The sequence below is a fragment of the Eumetopias jubatus genome, unplaced genomic scaffold (genome assembly GCF_037043125.1).
Source record: "Eumetopias jubatus isolate StellerSeaLion01/CBP00866 unplaced genomic scaffold, mEumJub1_p1.0 scaffold_3, whole genome shotgun sequence".
Lineage (NCBI taxonomy): Eukaryota > Metazoa > Chordata > Mammalia > Carnivora > Otariidae > Eumetopias > Eumetopias jubatus.
Window position 1 is genome coordinate 139,637,419 of NW_028274809.1, and position 23,908 is coordinate 139,661,326.

A 23,908-nucleotide genomic window follows, 5' to 3' on the forward strand; every position below is an offset into this window, starting at 1 on the left:
AAGTCTTTTGGTATTTCTACCAATAAAGCCAATGAGAGGTAAGGCTGATGCCCATAAATAATATTAGAGTGGCTGAAAACCTGAAAAAAGGCAGGCTTCTTTGATTTGTTTATTTGTGCAAATAATAGAATTACCATAGAACATACTGATGTTTATCCATAAGCCCTTGGTGAGAAAAAGGTGGTTAAAGTCATCACACTGATGTATCTGGAATACAGTAGACATGCAAATATTAAATGCATTAATTTTAATATTTTTTTTCTTTTGAAAGTTGAAGATTATCTTTTCAGGAAAACTATTTTAATTTCTAATTTAAACACAGTCTTTGTAATTTTGGCTTCAGAATTGTAAAACAAGTAGATTTTGGTTCTTGTTTAGAAAGTTGAATTTAAAACTATGAAACTATGCAAAGCATGACCTGTTCTGGTGCTGCGATATTAGAAGCATGCTGCAATGTTGGAACCCTGGTGGTTGGTTTTTGCTGTGTCACCGTGTTGTTAGCATTGAATATGTCATGGTAAGAATATGCTTTAATGGCCCATTAAAAGAAATTACACGAATTACATGTTTACATTATTTTAAAGAACTATTTATAATTAATTTTAGATTCTAGGTTGACTTTTTTTTCTAGTTTAACATATATTCACATGTCCTTCCCCCCATTATTTCTTTTTCACCAGTCGGTTTGACATGGAAATCTTACTTGACCTTTCAGCATCAGTGAGCCTAGTTGACCTTTGTTTTTCCTCCTCCTTGAAACTCTCTATTTTCCTTTCAGGGATCTCCTTTTTAGTTTCTTCCCACTTTTCCGGCCCCCTTTTTTAAGTCTCTCTCAGATTCACCTACTCTGTCAGACTCTGTTGGAGTTTCTTCAGATTTCTGAGTCCTCTTCCCACTTACTGCCTTTTCCCTAAGTGATCATCTGCTCGGTGACTTTAAATACAGTCTGTATGCTATCAGTTTCTGAATGCACACCACTAGCCCACACTTCTCTTAGCTTTAGGGTGATACCGTTATCTGCCTTCATAAAGCATCTCCACTTGTGTTCTCATAGTCTCATCAGAGCACAAACTTATCTCTTCATTACCTAACCTCAGATTTCTTTCTGTTTTGTTCATCTTCATTTTAATAATTACTGTTTCTTACTAGTTCTTCACTTTGGAAACCTGAGGGCCATTCCTGATAACTGCCTTTTTCTCACCCCGTACATCCTGACCATAACCTTCAAAATATATCCTGAATTCATCTGCTGCCCCCCCATTGCCCCAACTCCAGTCTGACATGTTTACCTCTTACTTAAAGTACTGCAGTAGCTTCCTCACTAGCCTCTTGCATACATTCTCGCATTTCTCTGATATTATATCTTGTAGTCAGAATGATATTCTTAAAATAAAAATCTGTTCAGATCACTCACTTGCCCAGCACCCTTCAAAGCCTTCCCATTTCTTTGAAAGTAATTACTTTTTGCTTTTGCTTACCTCTGACATCATATTATGCCACTTTCCCCCTACTTTCTGTGTTCCAACTGCCTTCTTTCAGTTCCTCAAGTTGCGATCCATTCTTACTTCTTCTAGGGTTAGGCACACGCTGTTCCTTCAGCCTAAACGTCCCCGCTGTCACCTGCCCTCCATTCCTCCTCAAAGTTTAACTGTCACCTTTTTATTAAAAAAATATTTATTTCGGTGTGTTATTTTCAGGTGTACAGTATAGTGATTCAACAATTCTGTACACTACTCGGGGCTCCTCACAGGTGTACTGACCATCACTTTTTGATAGGCCTTCTCTGACACAGCAATCTAAACTAAGGTTCTTTGTTTCTTTTTTCTTTTTTTTTCAGGTTCTTTGTTAACACTGTTCTTTTATGATGTTTATTACAGTTTGTACTTATTTTTTTGTGTGTGTGATTATCTGATGATTTTAAGTTTCATGGACAGGGATGTTTGATTTGCTACTACATATCCAAAGTATATTTCAGTGCTTAACAGATAGATGCTTAGTAAAAATCTACTTAGTGAATAAATGAAGCAAAGTGGTGTAAGATAAGGACAACTTGGCTTTTTAAAATCACTATTATGGTATCTTTGAAAGGTAAATAACTTCTGTATAGACCATGTGAGATCACTGTTTTCTTCTTTAGTAGAGGTGAATCAGAATTAATTGATTACTTTTTGCTGTGGTTATGAGCCAAAAAAGCAATCCTAGTTGTTGCTTATAACAAGCATTTTTTATGTTTATGCTTATTTTGTATTTACTTTTGTTTATGCCAATAAAAGTTCTCCAACTTGATTAAGACCAAAAAACCCTCTATTTTTTCATAATTAGAATATCAGTATTCTTTATCAACTTTTGACTCGTTCATCCACTCAACATATAATGAAGCTTAAATAGTATCCAAGTATTGTCTTGGAAGTCCTTTGGTGCAGTTTTAGCTGTTGAAAATATAAACATTTAACTTGTAAAAATGTCATTTGTTTGTATCGAGAGTTTTCCTTATTAAGCAGTTTAGTGAATAGTTAATTATTTGTTTAAAATTCCTAACTGATCTGTTTTCCTTATGGTTACTTGTTATTGAACAGGTAAGTTATGGATTACGTAAAGGGAGATGAAAAAGGCTTGGCAGTGATCAGAATTAGCAATAAATTAATTGATTACCTATGGGTATTAAATGGGCATAAAAAAGTGTTAAGAGATGAGGTCTTTACTTTTAAGGTTGTGGTGATTAAAAACAGAAGGGAAAATATGGAATCTGATGTTGTAGTGCAGTGGTCATCAGTTGTGAGAGAGACCTGTCTGTATTAAACCTGGTTGCCTGGGTTAAAACCATATTTGTGTTGATTGGGGAGAAGATTTACTAAGATTGATTTTTATTAAGGATTAACTTTAGATCATTATGTGTATGGATCTACCATGGTATGGATGGTATTGCCCTTCTCCATCCATGAAGCCATAGAGTAAATGGTTACTCTGAGCTTCGTGTGGTTAAGACAGATATGATAGCATTTTATTTCCCTAGGACTCCTAGATTATTTTTGTAATATCAGCTCACCACTCAGGTTGGGGAACTTCTGATACCTTGGGTCCATGCCTGAGTATTCCTTTCTTGAGTTCAGTTGTAGTTGGATTGATTATAAAATTGCTCACTGTGGTAAGACTTCATTTTCCCCCAGCTCATCTAGTTATCTAATTTTTTTGGTATTAGGCTTTCTTAGTGTACATTCACATGGTAATAAACAGCATATTGACTAGTTAGGAATGCTTTGAAGGTATAAACATACAATTTAAATAATATCTAGCACTAGATTTTTGCTATGGTATGGCTATGATACATTTCTACTGGTAATAGTAATGAAACCTTATTCTTGTATGACTTCTGGGGGTTGTTTTTAACAAAGTACTTTGAAATAGATTATATCCCCTTGAGTCCTAGCAGTACTAAAGTTGATAGGATGCTTTTGTTCAATCTTCACAGAGGAAGAACAGTCTGGTTCATTTATTTAGTCATTGATTAAATATTGAGTTGCTACTGTGTGTTATGTACTGTTTTTAGCTTGTTCATAGACTCTATAACAATTTAGCTAGTTAAGAGTAGAAGTCGTAGTTGTAGGAGAGTTCGAAATTGTAGTACTTAGGTGCAGTGTTCTAAGCATTTTACATATATCAACTTATTTAATTCTCAGAAAACCTTACATGAGTTGTAAGTACTATTATTATCCCCATTTTGTGGGTGACAAAACTGTGGCATAGAATGATTAACTTAAATAAAAAGGAACGATTAAGTAACTTTAATTCAAGGTCACATAGCTAGTAGGTGCGAGCTAGGATTTAAATCTAGGCAGTCTAGGTTTCAGAGTTTGTACTCTTAATGACCCTTGAGCTCTGTTGGCTTCTGTAGCATATGATGAGAACTGAGGTATTCTGACAGCAGTATTGAGAGTTGTTTTCTCAGTCAACTTCATGTATTGGAAGGCACTGGGAACTGCAGATACCTCTTATCTTGTTATATCCTCAAATCTTTTTTTGATCTTGGAAGTTTGAGTGGGGATGCTACTCTTATTCTTGTACTCAAGAATATAAGCCCCATGAGAACAAGGACCTTATCCATCTAGTTTACTTCTGTATTCTCACTGCATGCAATAGTGCCGAGCTTGTAGTGTGTTTTGAAATATTTGTCGAATGAGTGCATTCAGACGTGTGGCAGAAAAAACCCCCATAAACATCCAGGGTAGGGATATCGTTAACAGCCAGATACTTTGCCATTCTGTTACCATTATGTGCATAGCCATTCTGATACACAGGAGTAAGTTTCAGTTCTTCAGATATAGTACTGTACCTGTTAAATTCCTTCTGTCTCCCCTTCAGCAACGTATAAAATGGGTATATTTATTGAGTGCCTACTAGGTGTAAATTATTACCTAGTAATGGTGTAGGCAAAAGTATAATCAAACATGGTTCTTGTCCTTAGGGAGTGTATACGACATACATCGGTGAAATTATATGACAACAATAAGAGCTAAATAGCAGTTTTAAATGACATAAAATATGGAATCAACAAATCAGAAATTTAGAGCTGGAAATCTTGAGATCTCATTCAACTCTTGTTTTATAGATGAAGGAACAAGTTCAGAAAGGCTAAGTGAATTCTCAGATAGTGCTACAAAATGTTTCTTAGACTAACTGGAACTCTAGTCTTGAAAATGACACAGGAAATTGCCTTCAGAGTTCACAGATGGGATAGAATTATTTGGACTTTTTGGGTTGGAGAATGTTTCAGGTAAGAGAGTACTAATAAAAAGGGGAAGAAATAAATGCATTCAGGACATCAGCAAGGCAACAGTTGGACTTAATAGAGTTAAGTGTCTTAGGCTGTCATAGGAAGTAACTGCAGATTGAATTTGGGAGTGATATGGCGCTCGACACTTGTTGACTAAATCACATTCAAGGAAGATAGTATAAAATATTTCTCATTTTGAGAAACAGACAAAAATAGCCTGATTTCTCGGAAAGACTATTCTCTATAGCTGTAGTTTTAAAGGTATCATGGGTAAGTGGTCATAACCTTCAGGTAGGATTTTTGGCAGTTTGTTTTCATAGCGTTCATCTGTGTCTAATCCAAAGCAGATGTGTCCCAAATACATTTGGTAGTGAAAAGAAATCCGAGTGAACTAATATTTTAGGATTGGTTCTTTACATTAGTAATCATAGAGGCCCTTCCCTCCTTTCTTTTCATTCATTCCCTTGACAGTCTCTTCCAGGCAGTGGGAAGAGGAGGAATGATTTCTTGCTATCCCCTGGGCACTCTTAGGTCTCTACCAAAAGGGAAATAGTATATATAGTTATTTGAAATGTTAAAAGCATTAATGCTGTCATTGACACTAAATGTGAGTAATTTGATTATTTTATTGACATTTACAGTGCCACAAACTAAATTATTCCTTTATATGTTGCTGCCTTTTTTCACTTCACTTGCCATTTAAAATTTTGAGAATATATTCATATATGTGTGGATATACATGTAAAGGAATATAATTTTGAAAAGAACCTCTTGAAATTCTTAGATTACAAAGAATCCTATGTATTTGAAAGGATATGATTTAATAAGTATTTGCATAGCACTGTATCCTTAAGGAGAGCCTACTTATTCAAGAGTAAGTATGTATCTGTATATATAGATATGCATATATGTGTGTGTGTATACACACACACAAAAGAAAAAGATAATAGGTGACAGGCTCCAAATACTACTCTCCTACTATTTTTGGTCCTTTGTTTCAGTTTTTTTCACCTATTTATAATTTATTTTGTAGTATTTAGATCTACCTTTGTAGGCTGCTTGAAACAATTTATGGAATGACTTGGGATAGAAGTGCAATAAATGGGAAAAGTATGACAAAGGTAGGATATGTGTCATGAGAGATATTAATAAAGCAGTATTGAGAGAAGGTAAAAGATCAGATCACATACCTTTGAAGTGGTGACATTGAGAGAAGTTATTTTAGTAGAGAAAACTTACACCAAGAAGGTTCAAGGTATAGGGAGTATTTATGGAAAAGAGCATAGGATGTAGTCTAAGTTGGTAGGTGATGGTGTCTGTATACAGTAATATAGAAGATAAGGCTAACTTTGAAAAGCACTGAAGGCAGAATTGAGGAGTCTGAACTTAATTGGACGTGAAATGGAGGGGCCCTTTTAGTTTTTGTGCTATGTAGTGGCCTGGTCCCAGTGTTGGGTTTTAGGGAACTGCTGACTTTATTTGGGATATCCAGTTGCTTCCTTCCCTAATGGGGTATGAGAAACTCAGTAGTTTCTTTTTCTGTCAGTGGTGGAAATGGAGGCATATGCTCTTTGTGGTTACAATCTGAGATAATGGTTTGAGTCAGTGACCTTGTCCTCATTAGGAAAACTAAGGAGTTAAGGACCCATTCCACACACTACTAATCCAGAGGTTGAACACTGGTAACTTAATCCTTTGGAATACATCTCTGGAATGTAAAGGCCTCCAAACTGCTTGAAATTGCTATCACAAATGAAAGCCATGTGGGTACCACCCTCCCCCCAACCCCGGGCTATTTTTGCATAGTATTTTTGATTATTTTTTTAGACTTTTTAAGTCTTATATTTGCTAGCTTTACCATCTTAAAGCAGATGAGGAAGAGGAAAGAAAAGAAATGGGATTCTAAGGCAGGTAAGGTAACATTGCCAAAGTAGTAGCTTATAGCCTGACAGCAAGGTAGTAGTTAGAAATTTTGAGAATACCTCAAAGAAACATGATATAGTATTGAATAATTTACCAGTTGAAAGTGAGATTATGAAATAGAAAACCCACTTACATCCTAAGGAAGTTTTTGTTTATGCTTAATTTTATTTTCTTGGTTGTGTTTTGTTGTGGCATTTTCAACAATGATAAGGATTCTCTTTCTGTTCAGGAAAAACTCATGTCTTAAAAATTACTTTTTAAAGATGATAGTCAATAAAACTTGTATTAGCAAATTTATTTGAGAAAAATGCTGCTTTTAAGTTACCTTTTTTGCTTGATTTTTGTTTCTTCAAGTGTATTGCTTTGGGTGCAAAGTGGTATGAGGTGAATTGAAAAAAATACAGGTTTGGGCTGTAGTGCTGTCCACTGGTCAGGTGCTGATAAGCCATCACATGTCTGGGTTTTTCCTTTTCTTCCTCTTTTTAGGCTTTATTACTAGTTTGCCTTAACTTCCCTTTCAGAGCCAAGCTTGGAGCCATGTCTTCTCTTTGGCTGATGCTCCCTGTTACTGTAGAATCTTGGAATAATGTTTTGTCTGACTCCAAAGCTGTTCTTCAGCTTCATTGTGTTATTTTCTTCTTTGGGGATCTACCAAATACTATTTACTAGTTATTCTCTGAAATGACAGCAGGATTTATATGTGTGTACAACTGTTATGTTTTATTATTAGGAATTTTAGTTATTTTCAGGTTCCAGGGAGGAAGGGTGGATCCAAAATGGGGAGATGGGTTAAGTCCAAATTAGATATCTTATAATGTTTCCTGCTTTCATTCTTGAATCCCATAATAATTAACCATGATACTGAACCCCAATCCTTTTAGGAACAAGTATATTAAAGGCTTATTGAAGGAACATAATATTTGAATTTTGACCTCTTTAGCTCCTTTTTTTTTTGGTAAATTTATTTAAGATTTATGATAAATTTGTAGGGGACCTGAGCATTGTATGACGGATGATTCTAAAATTCCTTTTTCTTTTACTATATTATTGGCTGATATATTATTTAGGTAAAATATTATCAAGTTAAGTAATTTGGTCACATAATACTAAGTGATGGAGCGAGTATTCCACTAGATGATTTGATTCCAAAGCTTGTACTCTTAACTATTCTGGAGTTTGTCCTGGCCCACTAATGAGCAGCAAGAGGTATGGCAGCTGACAACTTATAAAAAGCAGTCTTCAGCCTATGAGGATGGAGGCATTTGGCCCTGTAGATTTCATTGGATTCTCATTGTAGAGTTGTAGTGACTGATGTTCCTATTTGATCTTTTCAATCTTAGTTATTATTTTCTCTTAATATTATTTTCTCCTAATTAACTCTCTTAATTTTGAAAACATTTCTACCCCAAATAATTAAATTTTCTAAGTTTTTGCTAAAGAATGAACTTTAAATTTAGAGAATTTGCATAAGTAGAATCCAACTTTTAAGACTTGAGTGTAGGGATAGTGTTATGACTTGAACCTTTCAGTAAGTCAGATTAGTAGCTTTCTCTGGTCTCAATTAGTGAGCTTTTACAATAAGCTGTTGATACTTAAGATATATATTTTTTAATACTTAACATGATCAAATTACATTTAGATACTTCTTAAAGTAGAAAACTCACTTTAATCAGTTGAATCATAATAGCACATTTTATGACTCAGATCTTTTAATTTTGAACGGTTATAGCTTATATGTGCATCTCATGCTTATTATTGGAACAAGAAAATGCTAATTTATGTGAATACATTTATAGTAAGTTGAAGAACAGGATTTACCTTGTCTTTTTGCTTACTGTCTTAGAAGAGGGAGTTCATTATTTTTTTTGAGACAATTGCATTAGGTATTCTTTTAATTCAATGTTTTTACAGTAGAGCTGCTTTCCTTCATTTTGATTGTTTCCTGATTTATAAACATTGGGACTATAGAACGAAGCAATTGGAACTTTTATTTATTTATTTATTTATTTATTATTTTTTAATTTAATTTAATTTTTTTTTTTAAAGATTTTATTTATTTATTTGAGAGAGAGAATGAGAGAGAGAGAGCACGAGAGGGAAGAGGGTCAGAGGGAGAAGCAGACTCCCTGCCGAGCAGGGAGCCCAATGCGGGACTTGATCCCGGGACTCCAGGATCATGACCTGAGCCGAAGGCAGTCGCTTAACCAACTGAGCCACCCAGGCGCCCTGGAACTTTTTTTTAAATTGTAGTTAATAGTAAGATCTTAACAGGTATAGTAACTTAATTTATCATTTAATTGTAATATAGTATGAATCTTAGTCACTTTTTTGATAATTTCACTTTCCACTAATATGAAATAGCCAAAAGCTACTGAAAGCCAATAATTTTCACATCTTGTACAAGTGATTGCATTTCTAGACATTTTACTTATTGATATGCTTTTGACAGCCTGAATTTGCCATTCTCCCCATCCACGTAGGCAATCACAATGAAGGGAGAATTTTTTTTTTAAAGATTTTATTTATTTATTAGAGTGCAAGCAAGAGAGCATAAGCAGGGGGAGCAGCAGATAGAGAGGGAGAAGCAGACTCCCCATTGAGCAGGGAACCTGACACAGGGCTTGATCCCAGGATCCTGAGATCCTGACCTGAGCTGAAAGCAGATGCTTAACCCACTGAGCCACCCAGGTGCCCCTGAAGGGAGAAAGTTTAAAAGTGGGTTTGCCTTTTGTGAAATAGAAGGCTGAAAGAGACCCACTTTGGGTCTTTTCCTTTTATTTAAAGGTTTAGTTTCTAGTTGTACTCAAATTTTTAGCTCATGAGGATCTACCAGTAGCTTATTAAATTTTATTAAGAAATGAATCCAATATGCAAAAACAAAAGCTTTTAACAAGTAGACACGCTGGCCTAACAAAACCCAAGTTGTGCTGTATTTGAGCTTATAAATATGTGACCTAAATGCCATGTAGCAGTCTGAGAGACTCAACACATGAGTAAGGGAGCAGAAACAGAGAAATAGAAAGGTCTAGAAGACTGTTAAAGTGGATGGAAGGGAAAGAGGGAGGATCTGGTGATAATTGATAAATTATTAAACAGTTTTGTTGCCTACATCTCTAAGTCTAGCAATGTAAAGTATTTTAGAAAAACTACCTAAGCTAGTTTAAGCAGTTATCTGTTAGCCTGTGAGGCTTTTTATAGTATTTCTAATCTTTCTTGGTATTGTGATGATTTATTTACTTAAGAAATATTCGAATGCTTGTTATGTATGCTAGCACTGAACAAAGGTACTAAGGATACAAAGAAAAAAAATCATGCTTTTGGTCTTCCAAGAGTTTTGTCTAGTACTCTGAAAAAGCATCATAAGATCTTGATATATCTTCTGAATTATCCAAATTAAGTTATATTATGCTTAGTTCTGTATATGGTGTGCATGACAGCCTTTTGGTTCAAATAAGTTGATTAATCTAGGCTATGGGTTAAGGAGCATAGTGGACAATGAGGTAAAGTTTAATAAGCATTAGCTTTGGCATCAGATCTGGTATCTAATCTTGTTTATGCTACCTCTTATTGTGTGACCTTTGTAAATGTAAATGTAAGCCCAATTTTCTTACCTTGTGAAGTGGGAGTAATAGTTGCACTGTTGTTGGGAGGATTAAACGGGATAAAGGATGTAATGCACCTAGTTCAGTTCTTAGTTGTTTTTGTAGATGGTAGCTGCTTTTATTGTGCAAGTAAGAATGATTCCTTTCAGAAGGACTGTAAATTAAAATTAAAAGCTTGCCTACATAGTTGGAGACTTTCTCCATACGATAGACTTTTAAACCAGTGATTCTGCACCTTTGTGACATTTTTGGTATGTAGCCTTTCTTGCCTGGAGCTCCATAAGAGAATTAATCCCTGTAGGAAAAGAGTGACTACTCTCTCTCAGTCCTCCTAAGAATGGCATGTATCTGGTATCACCATTCTAGATGCGTATGAGCAAAGGGAATTTATTACTTATAATGGAGGCATCAGGGATTAATTCTTCTGATCTAGGCTGCTGGGACTGTATTATAACCATTTGAGAAGTGCTTCAAAATTCTTAAAATTTACAGAAACAAAAGTTGTTACAAAGCACACCTTCCTCTCTTTCTTAATGGGAGTAGGGGTCACTTACAAGGAATATAGTGTCTTCTGGCTGTTTGTTAATATTCCACAATAGAACTATTACCCTAATCAAGTGATTATTTTAAACTTTTTCATTATAAAGATTATTTTAGATGGGCATAGTGCCCTGAAAACCATCTATTCCATACTCCATCCCATATGGGACTGAACACTATCTCCTTAGAATGAATGGAATTAGTGTGTTTTTAATATAATGAGTCAGTACCTGGTTTTTAGGTTTCAAAGTTTCATTGAACTAGATTTTGAAATCTAGTATAAAAGTTTCGAAACTAGTGTTTTTGGTATACCACTTCTTCAAGCCAAAAAATAAAAAATTTTTCTAGAGCCCAGGAATCTTGGGGAATGCTTTTCGTTATATACATCTTGGAGGTTAACATTGCATTTTAATGTATTAAAGACTGAGAAATTCTGCAGAAGAGAGATAATTTTACTTATTGACCACTAACCTTACCAACGTTTTTGATCATCTAACATTTATTAATGTCCTGTAGAACTAGTGTTCTTTGTAACACACTTTGGAAAATCTTAATCCCCTTTATTTTATATATGAGAAATGTTCTGGGTCATATAGTTAAGTGATGGTGGCAGGCTTCAACTGGATCCCATCTCTACAATTATTCTACCCCTAATAGTTCCTTTTCTGCTATACCACCCTGTTTTTCATAAGTATTTGATTTATATTAGAAATAAAAGTAAAATTGTTGTCATGTGAGTATATATATACCATGTGAGCCATCTGGCAGAAGTTTAAGAACATATTTTGAGAACTACAGCACTGACATATTTGCAGCCTCATTTAATTGGCCTTGTCATTGTAAATGGTTTACAGACCTTAGGGATAGACTTCATATGAGTTAGTATATTCCTGGGGGAAATCTGTAAATAGGATAGAAAGAACTAGTTAACTCTGTAAACATTCAGAGATAGGGAGGCTGATCAGTTTGTTCTATGCTTTTTGATTACCATTAATGTAGAACTTTTTACTAACTTTGTGTTTCTTATGTTTTAGAGTTAAATAAAGCTTGATGTTCCTAACAAAGTAAAAGAGCCAACTGAACATTATCATCTCTCATTTATCCATTCCCTATGTTACACTTATTTGAGAAATGGATAAAGAAAGTACAAATGGGGATGTCAGATTCTGGGGAGAAAAATTGAAGTCTTTTGGGGACTAAAAGATTTATCAAAGGGGTGAAGAGAATGGTTATTGGGGATGTTTCTGAAGATATATTGGTAGATTAAGGAAGGACTTTTTGGCTCTTTTGGAATGTCTTTGTAAAACTGGAAAGTAAGAATTTTTAAAACTACTAGCTGCATTTGACGGTTTCAGAAATTTGACTCAAGTTTTGAAGGAAGAATGGAAAGAGAAGTACTACACTCTGCTATTACTTCTGAATAAAATTTGAAGGAGTGACTTACTAAAACGTGAAGGAATATACACGAATTTCATTTCTTAATGGGGGTACATCCATATATGAAGTTGTCTTACTTGCTGAATTGAGAATTTAGTAGTATTGGCACTTTCAAGGGCTTAATCTTAGATCTGTTGTGGCTTTTACAAAATTGTGTTGCTAGCCTATACAATGCTAACTAAACTTCATGTATTTCTTATATCACATTGTATTTCTTAAATTATAGCAAATCATATTTCTTAAATTACTAACTTGACGGTGGTGATATTCTTTTCCTTTCATACCTTTTTACTATTTTTGGCAATACTTTCCTTTTCAAGACATGGCTTGTGACTATAATATCTTACTCCCCAAATGTCTGTAAAGTAGAATCTGCTGTGGAAGTGGTGAATAGTCAGTAAAATACCAGGATTAAGGTATTTTTCCAGGGTTTAAATTTAGGATAGCTTATCAGGTTGGGCATTTGTCATTTTTCTGGTGTGTAGTCTCATTACTGTATAGAAATTAACTATCTGAAGAGTAGTTGATTAACACATGCTTTCTTATTTTCTGATGGAAAGGATGCCCTCTCTCTAAAACTTCAAGATGCTATTAATCTATTAATATTATGACTTTCTTGTTTTCTTTTTTATCACTGCAGGCTCAATGTCCAGACAAGTTATATATAATAGAGTAGATTAAAGGCATTATTTATAATTAGATATCTGTCTTGTCTTTTAAAAACCTACCCCACTTTATTGATAAAGAAGTGTTCTTATATAAAGTGTTATATAAAGTTAGATTGCTTCTAATGTCATATTTACATTTATAATTATATTTGATTTTTATTAGACTCAAATTGAGATGAAGAAGCAAATGATCTTTCTTTAAGTATATATATTGCAAGCTATCCATAAATAATTTTTAAAATACATTGCAATGGAAGACAACTACAACATCCATACAGAATATTATATACCCTGTAACAAAGCAAAGACTGTTCCCTGGATAGCAGAATTGAGTTGTCGATCAGTAGAGAGTAAAGTCTAATTTGTTATTGCCAGATTATTATTTTAATCATGCTCATAACAGAAATGATGACTTAAATGGTAGATATGATGTTAAATTACATTGAGATAATTAAACTCATTAAACTCTCTGAAATTCTTTTGCATTTAAAAGACTATCCTATAGATTTATTTGTTAGGCAAGTCAATAGACATGTAAACGAGAAATTCAAATTTAAAAAAAAAAAAAACCTTTCTGCCTCTTGTTTCTTTGTAGACACCTAAAAGGTAAGAAAGATTTCTGATTACCATTTCAATTTACTTTTAGATACAGTCTTCTCAGGTTCAATAGAAACATCTGTTTCTAGATTATTTATTTTGCTGATACTGAGTTTTGCTACACTTTATTTCTAGGTTTTATTGCCTTGTCAAACTTTCATTGGTTAATAGAAATGACAAAGCAAGTAACTATCAACTGATCCATGTTTAAATGAAATTGAAGGAAAGAATTTCAGAATTCTACTTAAAACAGTGTTTTATTTTAGCAGTTTGTTAAATATTTATTTGAAAAAATGTTTAATTGTTAATGAAAATAATATGACTTAAAAAGTATAAAATTAGTTAAAACTCTGGATCCTGGAGACAAACTGGTTTTGAATTTCCTGCTCTATAGCTACTAGGTGTATGGTCTTGGGGGAGTTATTTCATTACTTTGTGCCATAGTTTAATAATCAGTAAAACTTTGATTATTTTAATATTGTATATGTCAGAGTTAATGTGAGGATTGAATGAGGCAGTATATATAAGATGCATAATATATTACTTGCTGTATACTAAGCTCAATAAATGGTAAAAAAAAAAAAGGTCATGAATATTTTTAACTGATTTTACAAGTAAAAGATTATTTGGCTGGCCCAGGGAGGAAGAGCGTGTGACTCTTGATCGTGGGGTTGTGAGTTCGAGCCCCACATTGGGTATAGAGATTACTTAAATAATTAAAATAAAAAAATATTTTGTAGCTTCATCATTTGATTTTTAGTAAAAAAAAATGCAAGAGGGACATTTATGGCACTAATCTTTGTTTCTTACATTTTTAAAGAACAAAATGAGCAGAATATTGTATTCCTTCTGCTTTGCAGCAGTAAATTTGTAGATAATTTAAATTATCAATTTAAATTGGTAAAATTTAAAATTGGTAAAAACCAAACCTTTTGGTTTTTTTCCACCTGTTCTGTCATATGTTTGCTGTAGCCCAAAGTTAATTTCTACAACTAGTTATTTAACATAAACATAATTTAGTTTTTCTGTTTGTGGGTGAGAAGGTTTTCTCTTTTGATCTTGCACATACTTTATGTAGAGAGCTATTTACCAAAGAAATTAAAAAACTTAAGACTGTCACCAACTGATTGATATTAGTACAGAACATGACATAATGTTGTCATTTCCCTTAGGGTTAGTTTTTAAAGAAAGATTGGTGTAAACTTTTCATATTAGAAAATGTATATTTATATTTCTTAGTGGACATTCCATAGGTGTGTCGAATATGGTACCTTATTCAGAACCTGTTTATTTTTTTACTTTATTTTAAAATAATTTTAGACTTAACCAAAAAGTTGCAAATTAGTTCATAGACTTCTCATATACTTCATCCAGTTTTCCTTAATGGTCGTATTTTATATAATCATAGAACAACTATAGAAATCAGGAATTAATACTAACCAATCTGTAAACTTTATTTCATTTTGACCATTGTCTGCTCACTAAATGACCTTTTTCTGGTCCAGGATCTAATCTAGGATCTCATACTCTTGTCCTTAATTGTCCTATCTCCTTAGTCTCCTTCAATCTGGGATGCTTCTCTCTTTGCCTTTCATAACTTTGACAGTTTTGAAGAGAACTAGCTCGTTAGAATGTCCCTCAATTTGTGTGTATGATATTTCTCATGATCGGATTGGGATAATGCATTTTTGGCAAGGACACCACAGAAATAATGTTATGTCCTTATCAGTGCATTATATCAGGAGGTACGTGGTATTGATTTGTTCCATTACCGGTGACATTATCATAATCACTTGGTTAAGGAGGTCCCTGCCTCTTTTTTTTTATACTCTTAAAATTACTCTTTTTCCCCTTAGAAATAGCTAGTATTTTGTGGGGAGATATTTTGAGACACTGTAAATATCTTGTTTCTCATCATATTTTCCAGTTTCTCATCATAATTTCCATTAATTTTGGCATCCACTAATGAATCTTGCTTGATCAGAATCTTTTGAATTTAATTCTGTAACATCTTTTTGTTGTTGATGTATTTCTTGTTATAGATGGAGAAATGTCTCAAAGGAATTAATATAAAGGCAGCATAATTCATAAAACATCACTATTTTTCTTTCTATAGTCTTTTCATCTGTTTCTAAATGCACTCATTAGGGATGTAGCACAGCCCAAGATCCTGGAATAAAAATGTGATAGAAAGATGATCCTTTTTTTCCCCCCAGTACCTTGTATATACTTCAGTGTATTCTGGCCACTATAAGAACAAAGCCAAATATTTCATACTAGCAAAATAAACAGGTGAAAAAGAGGTAAAAGTAATGGGCTGGGTTAGTTATGAAAAGAATTTACGAGAGCAATTTAGAGAGTTTTCTTAAGATAGACTTCTAAGGTTTTCTTGTCAAATCTAAAGGCCTTTTTCATTCAGAGGAGGGGGTGGAAAATATAAACGTTTGTGTTTAATCTTCTTGATCTTGAAGTTGCCTTTTTTATATGATATTATATATTTTTATGATTGCCTTTTATTTTTTATTCTATAGTGGATTAACTACTTTAAAAAATGCATTGTGCATTGTGTCTTTATCTGTTTTACTTCATCTTATACCTTAATCAGTGAATCATGAAGACACATTACTTGTCTTTTATCTGTTAACAAATACTTGATGTTTAAACCTAGTGGAGTAACTTGAATCCTAAAAAGATTTTTGGATAGTATCTTTTCCAAAAGGATGAAGAGAATATATAGTGGTAAATCTGGAAATTTGGTAGTTCTTGAAACATTCTAATAATTAGGGTTTTTCATTCTTACTACAACTTTCTTCTCTTTTTAAGAAATTGCTTTTCATGATAAGTGTCTACTCTCATAATGCTATACATTCCTTAAAGTTTCAGGCTTTCTTCCTTTTTTTGGTGTTTTTGAAGTGCATCCTACTTAACAGTATATACAAGATTGTGGATTAGAAGTAATCTTTTCCTCCAGAGTCAATACAATACTATGGCTAACTAATTCTAAGGTAGCTGTTTTTGTTCATTCCTTTTGCTTTTTGGCAAGATCTTTTCAAACTGAATATTTAAAATTGGATGTTCTGGCAATATCTGATTTGTTTTCTTCCTGATTTTGAGTCTGGAAAAGAACATTAGGGAATCTACAGTAGGTGTTATAATTTAGCTAAAATTTGTATCATCTTAGGATACCCTTGAAGTTCTGCCGACCGTATTTGAAAATTGTAGAAACTGATGACCCCCAAGAGATCCTTGAAAGTAATACTTTTCATAATTTTTATTTTCTTTAGGATTAGAAAGTTGAACTTTTTAATGTCTACTTTAGATACCAGCCACTTGACAAAATTCTTCTTTTCTTACTTTTTTGTTTCTTGATCAGTAGACTTCATTCACTTGTAAAACATTTACTGACTTAAACTCACTGCATGAAGTATCTCTATCTGGAGATAGAGACTCATGGTTTCTGTTATGGTTGTTCTTTGATTTTCTTCTTACTGCCAGCTGGGCCTGTTCTGGGCACTTGGAGGGGTTTGTGAGAAATTCTTTTTCTTTATAGACATGCCTTAGAACCAGTAAGAATGAGTGAGAAAAGGTGAGTAAGAAGAATATGTTATATCATGCTTCCAATTTAGCCTGGAATGTTTTGTTTTATAGGTAATTTATAAATCTGTAAATTAGCAAGTTCAATTTTAGTCAGTTATAATACAAGTGAATAGAAATAGTCTTTATAAAAACATATTGCCTCTTCTTTCATTGCTTAAAAATGATTAGGCTTAGCTTTCTCTTTCTTCAGTATTAGAAATGCTTAAAACTAATAAGCAGTATATGCTCACTTAATAATTTAGTGTTGAAAACAAATATTGCAAATAGTCTAGTTTGCACATTTTGGGAGAATTTCTCAGAGTGGTATTTATATATAAAAAACTTAGATTTATTGTTTCTGATTCACTATAACTGGATTTTCAGTAAGAATCTTTAAAAATTTATATATTATTGACAACACTCAAGTGATTTTATTGAGGTGTAGTGGATTAATAGACCTCCTAACATCCATTTGATTTCCTTTGTGGCATTTTAGCACTGGTGATTTTGTTAGCTTTGTTTTGGAATTTATTTTCTCATGGTTGAAATACAAGTTCTCCAGTGGAGTGCTTATTTTTTTCATCTCTTTAAACATCACATAGAAGAATGCTTTTTATTAAAACAGAATTAGGTAAGGTCCTACTGGTGTCATTCTTAAGAATCTTTATCAATAGTAGTCTCACAAAGGCTGCTCTTTCTTTTTGAATAATGATCTCATTTTGAAAGTGCCTTTACATTTTTCTTTATCAAATCCAGAGTCTTCATAAATAATTAACTCCTGAAGCAAGAGATATACTTGCTCTCCTCAATGATTCAAAATAATTTCTATTTAAGGAAATCTGTCTATTCATTTTTGAGTATGAATATGTTGAATCCACAAGTTTTGGTATATCAGGCAAAATAAAGATGTTATTTCCTGAAAGTCATCTCACTTGGGAGAAGTTTATGAGTGGATATACTTCTGCAGCCCTATAACCTATCCTAAGAACATTTATTTTTCTTTTTAATGGGTTTGTATGTTTAAATTATGACTTCCATAGGGTATGGTAAATAAATCAAGGGCTTAGAGCTCTGACTGTAGGAGAAATTGTAAACTTAGCCTACTGTTAATCTGAGCAAGATATGCTTTGTTAGGAGTTGTTTTTCATTTTCAAAGTGAAGTGAGCCTGTAATTTAAATAAAATTTACTAGTTGTATTTCCTGTTCCCAAATGGAATGCTCCCTTTTTGCCTGTATTTTCAATCAGATGTACTATTACTACTGATTAATATTCAAGAAATGAAGGAAAACTGGGAAATTTGGAAAGTCATATCTTTATAGTTTCTGAATTTACTTTTTAAAACTGTATCTTAAAGTAGTTAGGGTTTACTTAGATCTCATCAATTTGGAAATCTTTAATCTTAATGGTTTATATTAAAGTATTAAACATGAAAAAATGATTTGTCAAGGAAATTGATTAGAAAAGACTAGAGGGTGATTTTTTTAATAATTAAAAAATACTTTTATAATACCTGTTTGCACAGTAAACAGTAGTCCCTCCTTATCTATCTAGGTTACATTCCAAGACTCCCAGTAGATATCTGAAACTGCGGGTAGTACTGAGCCCTGTATATACTGTCTTTATGTACATAACATACCTATGATAAAGTTTAATTTATAAATTATATACAGCAAGAGATTAACAATAATAAAATAGAACAATGATGACAATATACGGTAATAAAAGTTATGTGAATGTGGTCTCTCTTTCAAAATATCTTATTGTATGTACTCACCCTTCTACTTGTAATGATGTGAGATGATAAAATGCTTAGCAATGAGATGAAGTGAGGTGAACGGTATATGCATTGTGACGTAGCATTAGGCTGCTGTTGACCTTCTGACAATGTGTCAGGGGATCATCTGCTTCCGGATCGTGGTTGAACAGGGTAACTGGAACAAGGAGAGCAAAACCGTGGGAGGGTCTTGTAGGTACTAAGATGGGGGGTGGGGGCTACTGTAGGTACTTGAATACATAAATAAGCTAGCTCTGATGTATTAATTCTAAGCCTTTCTCATCTGTTAAAAAGCCACCCCTTAAGAACTCCAGCTGTGGCATACTTTGTTAATCTATTTGGGATTATAGTGTTTTTTTGGACTCTTGAAAATACCTAATTAGAGTACAGTCCTTGAGATATTTAGTATTCAGATCTTTTTCTAATTTGTACTCTTTTCCTCTCATCATCCCTCATATACCCTCTCAATGTGATTATACTGTAAAATACTGTTGTAAGCTATTGCTCAAAAAGTATAGTCTTCAAAACTGAAAGACTTTAGGACTTAAAATCTATTGGAAACAACATAAAAAAAATAGCTGCCACATAGGCTCGTAAAGTACTTTCATAGATACTTATTTGATACCTCTTGCTAGATGGCAGTTTCACCCCCTTGACTTCTTTTAGATTTCTTTTTTCCCTTCTTTACATTTTGGAAATCACAGATTTGATGGTTAAATTCATAGGTTTTCTTTTCTTAGTCCAAACTGTTTTCATTTCTCACTTGTACAGAATTGAATATATTCCTAAAGCAGAAGGGTTAGCTTGTCTTTCTTCTTCAGGCTTTAAAAAAAATTGAGTCTAAATGTTGTTAGGTAATGGAATAACAATTCCTTTTCAGCTGTTGGTTTATTTCCAAACTGGCTGGCAGAGCCAGGAGGAAGTGAAGGCCTTAAAACACTAACTTTGGTTGGTTGCTACCTTCTTAGTGCTGAGACTATAACCTTTGTTGGTTGATTGATAGAGAACAAGAGAGCACAATCCTCGTTCCACTAACAGGTAAGGAACCCTTCTGATAACCAGTTGGCGTGAGAGAAATTATTTGATAGCATTTTTTTCTTAATTTATCCCCAAATACAACATGTTCATGATATAGTATAGTGTGACTATGTTCTATACAACAGGAATGTGCAGCACCTTTCTATTTAGAATAAGATCTGAAATTTAATAGGGATGTATTACTCTGCACTACAAAGTATAATCTGTTTTCCACTATTAAAATTTATTCTGCAGTCCCTATAACTTTAAATACATATCTGCTTATCTTATTCTCCTTTCAGCTTTTCCTTGATCAGATGCTATGTGCTTTGAACTTCCTTCTCTTATTTACCTTATTCCTATAATAAAGCAAACTATTTTCCAGTATCTTTATCATCATCTATTATTTGGGTATATCTTACTGCTTTAATATCTGCATTGTAACCATTAATGATTTATTTCCTGGTCCTTCTTGACCCAAAACCAAATGATCATACATTTAAAAAAGATTTTTAGATTGTATTACCTATGTCCACTGCTCTGCCCTCCCACTTTTAAATATGAGTGCTTGAAGAATAAATCTTTTTCAGTGACAGTAGTCATAACTTGATAAAATTTAGGCTTAGCTTTGTATTGATGTAATATGGGACTGTAGTCTGATTAATTCTTTAAATTACTGAACGCTTAAAAATGAGAACAAATTCAGCGTCTTAGACATTTCCCAAAGTTTAGTAGTTTTTCTGTTAATATGCTTGATTATTCTGTTTCTCTTTTTTCAATCCATCTTCTTCTCTTTGACAGAAGAATTAACTGGGACTCCTCCTTTGATATATCTGAGGTCGAGTGCCTTTCCCTGTCCCTTTAAGACAACTGTGCTCTTGTTTCTAGTCATAATTTACCATTTTTTGATTCGGTCTTCCACTCGAAGTTGGGTGGTTTGTCAGAGTATGTTATGGCTTACACCAAGATAGGCCCCTTCTTAATAGTTACTGAAGAATTAATCATTTGTGGTGACAGATTTCTAAAATTCAAATTAAAAAGGCATTAAAGAAAGTATCCCCAAAGGTAGCTCCTTTTTATCCTGAGGATAAGTCATTACAAACTCAAATGACCAGAGAATGTAATTTCTTAATAAGAATTTTTTCTTAAATCTATATTCAGCTCTCTATTTCAGTGCTTCTCTCCTACCAGAGGTGCAAGGAGTGATCCTAGAACCACAGATACAGCCAAGACTACGGAGAGCTTTTGACGTCAGGGGTCCACTTTCTCCACTGAACCCTTGGAGGCAGAATATCCAGCTTCTGGAGAGAGTGGGAAAGGATAATAAACAAGTGGGTGCTTTCCATTATTTACTTGGGTTTATTTATAGATTGGAGTGTCCTTCCATTGCCCATTTAATTCTATTGGTATACTGCTTGGGTTCATATAAGAACCAAGTGGGGCTGCAATCTGTTTGTTTTTTCTAAGAATGCTAACTAGTGCCCATTCAAAAAAGAGACCTACAATTTATTTAATTTTCTCTCCAGATGATTAAAGCAGTGGATGATTTGGGGGCACTAGATTTGGTGACCACCTGTGTAGTCCACAGGAATTTTTAAAAGGAGTATTTGCCCATTTTAACCTTGAATGGTATTAGTGGACTTCTAAGTGCTCTTTTATATTCCAGTAATTAAGAAGTTTTTGTATTTCATCTTTGGGCAAGCTGGACATCTGAACTCTCCTAATTTACACGGTCTGATGTCCAGGTGTTATCTTACCCTGTTAGAACTTTTTGGTCTTTTTCCTATCTCAGACTTTAGGACTTCATATTAATTAGATCTTTTAGAAGATATGATGATACTGTCAAATTGAGGCTTCATTCTTTAATAAGATAAATGTGAATGATTATAAGTTTCAGGATATATTATCCCTGAAAGCTATGTTAAATATATACTCATAAGTAGTTTTCCAGTCCCTAGGAATAATGTTATTTGTGGCAAAAAGAACCTTGACCTAGATGTTTCCCATGGCATTAAGATGGTTTTCTCTTAGTTTCTTTGATGCCAAGGGTAGGATTTGATTCCAGGAAGTTCTTATCATCTACAATGGGTAGAACGTGAAGTTTGGTGTCTTTGGCAAGTTTTCATTTTTCCTTGGTGGATTCCTTCTGTGACTCCAGGTATCTTGATAATGGGAGACCGGTTTATTTGTTCTCTAATTGCCCAGATTTCTTTCAACTGGTAAACATCATACTTCTTCAGCAAAAGGAACTCTTCTAGCAGAGCCTTCATGGATGATATCTGTCACACATGCAGCACCTGCAGTTTGGAAGGCAGTGGTGAACGGAGCCACGCAATATATCTAGAAGACACAAGGATGAGAGAGCCACCTGATCTTGTCGTTTATAAACTTTAAGATTTATTCTGGTGTACTCTTGGTCTGGAAATGGAAAGGCTCATATAATGAAATAATTTTTTCAGATTGGAGTTTTACATGGCCATGCAAATATTCCTTTCTATTCAGAAGACTGAAATAGAGGAAGTATGAGAGACTCCTTTCTTTTAAAAGCAGCTCTCTGTTTCACTTAAAAGATTTGTGGGATTGAAAATCACCTTAATGAAGCAGGCAATCCCCCCCTTTTTTTAAGTATTATAGGAGATCCCAAAAACTTCTGAAACTGCTTTTTGTTCCCTGACACTGAAAAGAACTAGTAAATAAAAGGTGAATTTCTTAATTATTCCCAAATTACTTTTAGTATTAGGATACAGTCTTTTAACTCATCTTTTTCTGGTCTTGAGCCTTAATTCTTATTTGTCAAATCAACAAAGATTCCAGTATGAAGTAGAAGAGACATCTTTTGAGATCAAAGTAGCTTGGGCAGTCTTCTAAAATAGTAAATACCTGTTAAATTTGAGGTATTGTTCTGCATTAAAGGCATACTAAAGTTTGAATGATACTGAAACGAAAAAGTATTTTATAGAGCAAAGGCAATATTAGAATAAGTCTCTACCTGTGAAGAAGTGTTGCAAAATAGTTACCCAAATGGAAGGAGTTATCAAAATGTTCCTATTTTTTTCTCTTTGGTATCTATTAACTGGTCAGTCAAAAGCTATTAAAGAAGTTTTTAAAAGTTACCTGATGCTGCCAGTTTGTTTTATTTGGTATACTTTCTAGGAATAGAAATTCTAGAGTTAAGCATCTAAAATGTTTTAGGGATCTTGAAGGTCTTAGGAGCCACATTTACTAAGTTATAACCTGGCCTTTAGTCTTTCTTTCCATGAGACCTGTTTTTTTTTTCCTCATTAATTATAAATTTTTGTATAGTACTTAAAAGTTTAAAAGATCAATTTGAACTAAAATTTCTGTAGGGAGCTCTGAATTCCCATGAATGATTACAGCTTTTTATGCTTGATTTGTTGTTAAATATGAATAAGATCGTCTTTACAAACACATAAATTAAAAAATACCCACCATTTTAGAAAGAACTCAGGGGAAATGAAAGTGAAATTTGCTTGGAAATTAAGTTGGAACTCTTTGAACCACAGTACCAACCAGTTTATGGCCTGTGCGATTATTAGCCTTTTGTTTCAGCTTTAAAGATGAAAAGTGATTTAATCTCTTAACTTCATGCTTTGATTAAATTTTAGCTCTGTTCCTTAAAGTGTGCAAAAGAAATGTAAGTGCATTTCCATTCACCTCATGCCACTAAAAGCTATTTTAAAGTGAAACTTTTTGTATATTAATGTGAACTGATTTGTTTATTTAAACCTTTATTTTGATACATTTTCCTTTCAGATTTTTTTATATTTCGTGTCACTATGCAATCCTATATTTTTCAGTGTTTATTTTATGATTATTAGTATAAGCTAATTTTTTTCCTAGAATGACTAATTGTGTAATATTTGTATTATGTGATCATTTGAAAACTAATAAATATTTTCTCCATGAAAAAAATGCACTTACTGATAAATGGCTTATTTTTGTTTCAGGAGTAGACAATGAAAACAACAGTATTTTTAAGTG

At 33.3% G+C, this 23,908-nt stretch overlaps 1 protein-coding gene across 3 annotated transcripts in view; it reads left to right on the forward strand.

Annotated features, from left to right (window-relative positions):
- TSC22D1 (TSC22 domain family member 1) overlaps positions 1–23,908 on the forward strand; it is a 128,215-nt gene that overhangs the window by 11,442 nt on the left and 92,865 nt on the right. The window contains exons 2-3 of one of the 3 annotated variants that reach the window (XR_003609368.2): positions 21,068–21,237; positions 22,065–23,717. The exons of 1 other annotated variant lie outside the window; for it this stretch is intronic. The gene's annotated coding sequence lies outside the window, so the exon portion shown is untranslated. Of the gene's footprint in view, positions 1–21,067; positions 21,238–22,064; positions 23,718–23,908 lie in introns of those variants that run through there. One more of the 3 variants, XR_003609367.2, reaches the window with a different exon arrangement.